The 8,262-nt window shown below is 44.5% G+C and overlaps 1 long non-coding RNA gene across 1 annotated transcript; it reads left to right on the top strand.

The window, feature by feature from the left end:
* Positions 1-2,483: 2,483 nt before the first annotated feature.
* Positions 2,484-6,891, top strand: LOC132083950 (uncharacterized). Its single transcript, XR_009420012.1, has 4 exons — positions 2,484-2,729; positions 3,354-3,417; positions 4,115-5,075; positions 5,670-6,891. It is a non-coding gene; the product is annotated as an uncharacterized LOC132083950 (long non-coding RNA).
* Positions 6,892-8,262: the final 1,371 nt, after the last annotated feature.

Genomic DNA, 8,262 nt, shown 5'->3' with positions numbered 1-8,262 from the left:
AAAGAAAGGGTTGGGGTCTATTGGGTTAGAGGCAGGGTTTTTATTTTAAATAATATGAATGTAGATATTATTGTTATATATTTCTAAATATTGAGATATAAAATCAAGATATAAATATATATATATAAACACAAAATTTAAGTAAATATAAATAATAGGAAGAGATGTAATGGAGAATACAAATAAGAGTATACATTAGTATACATTTTAAATGTAAAAGTGAATATGAACCTGAAAAACAGAATTTTAAAAAATATTTAAATACAGTTGAGAAGACTGAGGTTCTTTTTGGCTTTAATGTGGGTAGAGGCAGGGGTTTTATTTTAAATAATGTAAGTGTTACAGATGTAAAAATCCTAACACAGAAAGATATAATAAATATATAAAGATATGAATAAAAGTATATAAAAATATAAGTAATAGGAACACATGTAACATAGAATATAAATTTATAAATAAATCGCTAAATATAAATGCAAAATCGATCATACATCAGTAAACATTTTAAATATAAATTTGAAAAATGTTTTTTTAAAAAAATTAAATACAGTTGAGATGAAAGGGGGTTTTATTTGCCATGTATGGGGTAGAGGCAGGGGTTTTATTTTGAGTACTGTGAGTGTTACAGAAGTAAAAATCCTAACAGAAATATATACTTACTATGTAAAAATATGTATAAACATATAAAAATAAATTTAAGTTTTAGGGATATATGCAATATGGAATAGAAATGTATTCATAAAAACAAATGTATAAATGGACAGTGTACATCAATATACATTGTAAATAGAAATGTGAATATTAATATGAAAAAACTATTTTTTTTAATATTTAATTATTTTTTTAAAGAAATAGTTGAGGTTTTGTTTTGTTTTGTTCTATTAGATTAGAGGCAGAAGTTTTTTTTTTCCTCTTCCCGGTTGTTTTGGGGCATTTATTTCAGAGCAGTTTTCGGCGGGGATCGCCCCTGTTCTTTTTTGCCGTCTTCGCTGCCCGCAGCCCCGAGGCGCGCTGCGCCCCCGGCTGGGGCGGGCGGCAGTGCTGCCGCCTTGTGGGCAGAGCGCGGTACTGCAGCCCTGCGCCGAGAGGCCGCCACCTTGGGAGTGGCGCGTCGCGGATGTCGCGGACTTTTGGTTGACCTTCTCAACAGGGCGGCGAAAAGGGCGGGGAAGTGGAGGACCGGGGTGGGTGTCACTGGACTGCCTGCATGGAATACCGACCCCGGCGCGGCCCCGGTGGTATTTTCTGTGACGTTTCAAGTGTACCCGACACATGCTGTGGTCTCAGCGGCGCCGCGGGCGGGCGTATTTCGGCGGGTTTGTGACAGGCATGTGGGGAAACGCCTCGCTGTGCCGGGGTCCTCTGACAGCCGCTTTCCCGCCCTGAGGGAGCCGAGCCGGGCCGAATAGTTCCGAAGAGCCGAAGAGCCGAGTGTGGGCGAAAACAGCCGAGTTTCCCCGAAGAGCCGAGTGTAGCCGAAAACAGCCGAGTTTCACCGAAGAGCCGAGTGTGACCGAAAATAGCCGAGTTTCACCGAAGAGCCGAGTGTGGCCGAACACAGCCGACTTGAGACGAAGAGCCGAGTGTAGGCGAACACAGCCGACTTGAGACGAAGAGCCGATGATAGCCGAGTGTAACCGATAGCCGACTGTAGCCGACATTGGCCGCATTTAGACAAAGAGCCGAATATGACCGACTTTAGCCCAACCGGGCCGAGTTCAGCCGAAGAGCCGGAAAAGCCGAATTTAGACGAAAAGCCGAACCGAAACGATTGTAGACCTAAGCCGAACCAAGCCTAATTTAGCCGAGTTTATTTAAACAGAACCGAACGACGCCGCAGCACTCTGCCTGCAGAGCGCCGGTGCAGACGGCAGGGGGCGGTGTATAAAGCGAGTATAAAATATCAACTGTATATAAGAAGGAATAAAAAGCTCTGTGTCATGTGCAGCAGTAGAAAATTTCAGGCTCCCAGGGAATAAATAGTTTTCTTTCAATCATTATAGTTTTGGGGTTTTTTTTACTCCCAGGTAGCCTGAAAGTTACTACTGCTGCTTTTTGATTCTAAAGCTAGGAAGGAAAACCAAGATTACAAATACAAGAAAAAGAAAGGGAAAGGGAAAGGGAAGGGGAAAAAAAGGAAAGGAAAGGAAAGAAAGCAGGAGAGCAGAAGGGAAGGGAAGGGAAAGGGGTGAAAAACAGCGTTAAAAAAAGAAAAAGAGTTGGAGGGGAAAAGAGAGGGCATTCGGGAGGAGCGGTCCTGCCTCAGGTCCTTCCCCGCCCTGGGGCGAAGGACCCGTTTGATGCCCGGGAGGGACTGCAGCTCCCGGTGGCGGGGGACGGAGCCGTGGCTGTCAGCCCGAGACTCCAACTCCCGGCAGGCCCTGCTGCCGGCGCGGCGTGTGACGCAACGGCTATCGCGGCACATGAGTGGCTACCAGCCCGAGACTCCAACTCCCGGCAGGCCCTGCTGCCGGCGCGACGTGTGCCGCAACGGCCGACGCTGCCCGGGATTTTTCTCTAAATCGGCAGTAAATACAGCTGAGTAAAATTAGCTTGGTTTTCTTCCTTCTTTTTTAACTGAATTGTTTTTATTAAAAATACTATTTGAATATGTAGAAAAAGTGGGGATGTCCTGTACTATATCCTAGCTTTTCTTGTTTATAGGGTGCTCAGAAAACATGCGTCCCTTAGAGTCCCTCAGAAAGGTTCTCAGTGCGATCTCTACCAAGGTATGTATTTACTAATAAGTGATCCCTTTAGATATTTGCCTGTGTACCTTTTCCTGTAATTCAGAGCTTGCGTTCTGTGGGTTTTATGATAAACCTGTAAAATATGTAAGAATGCTTTTGCAAGTCTGAATCGTTGAAGGCAGCAGTAAGTGGATTTAGAGCCTGTTCTTGACCAGACAACGGGAAAAAGTGTGACTTTGATGCTGAACTTGTTTTTTTCATTTTTCATTTGACTTGTCTGGAATGATTTAGGAATAGAGAGAGCTAGAAAAAGAGAGAAATAGAATTGATTATTGAGCACTCCTCAAATGCTCACCACGATTCAGTGTAGAGCCGAAGTGAAGGGTGATGGAACAGAGCTCTGTGCTTTAGAAGGAAATAAATTTAAACCTGACCTCCGCACAGAGTCTCACTAACTTCTTTTGTTTTAAAATACAAAATATTATTAGGAAGTGTTGGAAGTTAGTGTTTTGGGAAAGAAACGGCAGTTCCACAGAACATTCCATTTAACAGAGGCTCTGGGAACGATTCATGTTGTAACTGCTGTCACTGCAATCAGTTGGTGGTTCAGCCTTGAAATGTGCACTTGCCCTTCTATAAAGCACTGTTTTGTTTGCCTTTCAGTGCTATGAGTCTTGATAAATTGGAGAAGAGCCCAAGAGAAATTTTTCATCCCTTGATATAAAAGGTAGGAAGTGACTTTTTTTGGTTTGGTTCTTTTTCTTTATTATTTCCTGGAAATAAAAGTAATTAAGTATAGGTACTACTGGTTTGTTTCTTCCAGTAGCAGATGATAACAATAGCAGTAGTAATAGTAAAAATAATAATAGAAATAATAATAATAGCAATGTAATACTACCTAAACTGTCTTTATCCATTGAACTGGCCATTTCAAATCAAAACTTCTAAACACAAATCAAACCATCATCCTCGTAGAATCTTTCACAGCAGTGGGCTATAGATCCTGGTTTTGTTGACAGGATTTATTGGTTCTGGAATAGCAAGAGGGAAGTACAAGCCTAACTACTTCTAGCTCACAGACCCATCCAGTGAATACTGCTTTGTGTTTTGGTGGGCTTGTGATGACTTTGAAATCAATTGCTCATTCCAGTAAAAAAAATTAATGTTTTTTTGAACCTGACAGCAGAAATAACTTTAGGCACCAACTTAATAATAACAGATCACCAATTTAAGTTCATAATTTTATGCTGTACTATCAAAGTTTAAAGGTAAATTTTTACTTATTAGGAGATGGTATAAAGTGTATGTTCCAATGTGTTGGATGTATGCAAAGGTACATACGTACCCGAAAGTCCTTAGAGGAAACAAATTTTTACGTCTGCTGTTTGATTGTTTCTCATACAATATTTGGTTTTATTTCCCAGGGATCGGTGAATTTTAACTTTGGAGTCCTCTGTGCTAAGGATGCTCAGCCTACAGATGATGAAATGTTCAGTAATGGCGAGTTTTTCACCTTCTCTTTAATTGCTATGCTGATCTGAATAAGAAAAAAACAAAAGCAAGAGAAAAAAAAAGGATGGTTTATTATTTTTTACGCTGTTATGTTTGTTTCCTCAGTATTTGCTGCAGCTCTGCGAACCCAAGCTTTGGGTTCCTTCTGTCCCACTGGGAGTTGCCCAGTTTGGTTGCATCTGGTGAAATTCACCCTGAGACCTTACAGAGCTAGCTCAAACTACGTGAGAGCCATTTGCAGTTCTCTCCAGACACCTGGAGAATGGGTGATGTTTCTGAGGGTCTGGCAAGTATACTTGTATCAAAACTCAGTCTGTGAAATTTCTGGGGAAAACCCTTCTGTGTCCTGAAGGGTTCAAACTCTGGTGAGGATCCAGTTATCAGGTGCTCACCTGGATGGTTCCAGCTCTTAAAGTGAACACTTGTACTCTTACCCTGTAGTTTACATCTATTGTATTTTTGTTATTTTGCAAGATTTTACGGCTTTGCAAAATATTGTGCATTTCACTCTTTGGAACCTCTCAGATCGTTCTTTGGTGCAGCACCACCTCATGGGACACTTGGCTGCCGTCCTGAAGGGGTTGGTCGCTAGAATTGTAAATCCTGGAGAGTTTGTAAGTCTTCTGTCCCCAGGGAGGTACCATGCTTTGTTTACTTTTGTTCTGTTTGTTAGGCGCTGCTTCTCATTGGAAGTATGAATTTCAAACTACCCTGTTCTTATTTTAACTGTTTTCCTGGTTCTCTCCCTACGGCAGGGAAAGACTCTCGTATCCTTGTCGTCGGGCTCGGTGCTGTCCAAGAAGATGCAGAGACTAAAAAAATCATAAGAAGCAAAATATGACTGCAGGGAAAACAAGCTGGAGAGAACAAAAGGTGATATTGTTATCCTTACCCTGTATTAGAAACATCCGCTGTGCTTTGATGCTGGCAGCTGCCAGGGGCTTGTTAGCTCTTTGTAGGCAGGTGTAGGTGTTCACTTGTAGGTTTTTTCTCTGGACAAGTCAATTCAAACTTTGCTAAGCTTATATTTGCAAATTACTCTCTAGCACAGTCCAGCATGACATTTTTGAATGTTGTAAAAATACCATGTTACTTGGAAATTGCTAATGATGAGAAGCTTTAGGGAAAAATAAGATGTCAGGGTTGGGAGATGTGAGAAGAATTTTGAGGGGATGTTAGACTGAAATAAAGCACACTTGAAGCTGGACTGGCACGCTGGCAGATCCCCTATTAAACAGTAGTGCTGAGATTAGCCTGGGGGTTGCCCATTGTTTCTGTAGAAATAAATGTTTTCTGGTCTTCAGAGGTAAGCTGCTTTGAAAAGCTGGAAGGCACAGCATAGTGACAATCCGTGTGCTTCGCATTAAAAATAGATTTCAGAAGGGTCCTAGGCTTTTGTCTTTTCCTAGAAGTCGATGTAATCCTATTGAGGAGTTTTTAATTCTGTGCTGCCATGTCATCGATCAGGGCCCTGTCGTACTAATCATCATACAGATGCAAAACAAAAAATCAGACCCTGTCCCGACCACTTAGAGCCCAGAACACGATTTCCTCAGGCTGCCATTTGTGTGCCATCGGTACTCACCACGGAAGCGAGCTGGGGATTGTTGCACCCGTTGGGAACAAACCGCTTCTCGTCACACAGAAATGGAATTGGGACGACGCCTCAGCCAGCCTCTCTCTCCTGAATCTGCAGCAGAGCAGTTCCAGTCCATGCGGGCAATCCAGTTCCTGACGATCTGAGCGCACGGAGCAGCGCTCAGCTGCTGTGGGGGGCTCAGGGAGGGCAGAGTGTGCATTGTCATCTTCCTGAACCTACAGACGCGAATGAAAGTGAGAAGCCACAGGGTGGAAATCAGTCGCATATATGCTAAATAAAACTTGCAGGTTTTTTTTAAGAATTGTTTTTGCTTGTTCTTTGTTGTGCTTCTGTGCTTAGAAAACCTCCCTTTACAATCAGTTCAATTCATCAATTGAACCTTTGTTTGCAGACTCTCACTGAGCAGAATTTGTTGCAGACTCAGTGCACGCTGTGCAGGCCTCCCGGGAGTGTGAGGAGCTCATGTGTGCTACTTTTTGCTTTAGGACGCTCTGAGGTATTTATTCCTTTTGGGATACATGATGAGAATTCCCAAGAGAGGTAGTTATAAGGTATGACATCGGGAAAAAGCCTGTGTGGTTGGAATGTTGTTGCTGTCAAAAGTTAATTTTTTCTTAGCCAGTAGTTAGCTTTTTGCTTTATTTTTGTGGTATCAATATTTTATTGTTTAAAAAATTCCTTCAAAATAACTTCAGTGGTCGCCCACCAGTACCTTGTTCAGATTTGCCTATTTGCTTGTAGCTGAAATGTTCACATCTTGTTTATCATTCTATTTAAGAAACTGCTGCCCAGCCAACTAATAACTGAATATCCATCTGTCTAGGACACGGGGAGAGGATTTAGGTAATGTCTTTATTTCCAGAAAAAAGTTCCAGTGTAGTTTCTAAATAGAGGAGAAGGGGGTGAAGACTCGGGGCTCTGATGCCGTTGGGGCACCCCAAGGTCCCCAGGAGAGGGGGCCCCACTGCGGTGCAGGAGCAGGTGTGTTCTCATGTAATATTGAACAAATTATAAATATAAATATGAAAATTATAAACATGAAAATATTTTTAAAATACTTAAATAAAGCGGGTTTTCTTTATTGGTCAATAGGCAGTGTTTTGATTGTAAAAATTATAAATGCAAATAATATAAAGGTAGAAATCTAAGTTTAGAAATATATAATAAATACATACAGATAAATATAAAAATTTAAAATATCAGCAAAAATTAGTTGTAGCAGTAGATATTATACATAATTTAAATAATGATTTAAATCTATTTTAAAATTTTATATATATATCATTATTAATGTAATACATCCAAAGAAACGATAAATTAAAATATGAATGTATAATTATACAAAGTATAAATAAAAAATATTTCAGTATCCTTTAAAAGAAGGGTTTTTTTATTTATTTGGTTAGAGACGGGGTTTTTATTTGGAATAATGGAAGTATTATAGAAGTATAAAATTAAATATAGAAATATACAGTCAATATAGAAAGATATTTGTAAAAACACGAGCGAACGACGCCTCCTTCGGCCGAACCAAGGCGAGACCGGCGGAACCTGACGGCCTCGAGCGAACCGAGGCCAGGCTTGCGAGGCTGCCTGAACGGAGCCGAGCTCAGCCGAACCGAGCCCGCTGCTCTCGTGCGCGCTAATTAGCGCGAGTGCGGTCACTGCCCAATGAGCTCCTGTGCCACGCCGCGCTCCCGATCGTGTCCGTGCGATGGCCGGGCCGCCCGCGGGACGCGGCAGCAGGAGAGCCCCGAGCCGGGCGAGTTTAACGTGAGGCGGCGCCGCTTGCCCGCCGTCAGGGAGCCGAGCCGAGGCGAGCTCAGCCGAACGCGGAGAGAGCGGCTCCGAGTTGGGCCGAAGCGAGCCGAGCCGCGCCGAGGGCAGAGAGCGGCTCCGAGTTCGGCCGAAGAGAGCCGAGGCGCGCCGAGCGCACTGATCGGCTCCGAGTTCGGCCGAGGCGAGCCGGGCCGCGCAGAGAGTGGCTCCGAGTTCGACCGAAGCGAGCCGAGGCGCGCCGAGCGCAGAGAGCGGCTCCGAGTTCGGCCGAAGCGAGCCGAGGCGCGCCGGGCGCACTGATCGGCTCCGAGTTCGGCCGAAGCGAGCCGAGGCGCGCCGAGCGCAGAGAGCGGCTCCGAGTTCGGCCGAAGCGAGCCGAGCCGCGCCGGGCGCACTGATCGGCTCCGAGTTCGGCCGAAGCGAGCCGAGCCGCGCCGGGCGCACTGATCGGCTCCGAGTTCGGCCGAAGCGAGCCGAGCCGCGCCGGGCGCAGAGAGCGGCTCCGAGTTCGGCCGAAGCGAGCCGAGCCGCGCCGAGCGCAGAGAGCGGCTCCGAGTTCGGCCGAAGCGAGCCGAGCCGCGCCGGGCGCAGAGAGCGGCTCCGAGTTCGGCCGAAGCGAGCCGAGCCGCGCCGAGCGCAGAGAGCGGCTCCGAGTTCGGCCGAAGCGAGCCGAGCCGCGCC

Source organism: Ammospiza nelsoni, chromosome 25 (assembly GCF_027579445.1).
Source record: "Ammospiza nelsoni isolate bAmmNel1 chromosome 25, bAmmNel1.pri, whole genome shotgun sequence".
NCBI lineage: Eukaryota > Metazoa > Chordata > Aves > Passeriformes > Passerellidae > Ammospiza > Ammospiza nelsoni.
The sequence above is the reverse complement of the archived record's forward strand: the minus strand, read 5'-3'. Positions and strand labels throughout refer to the sequence as shown.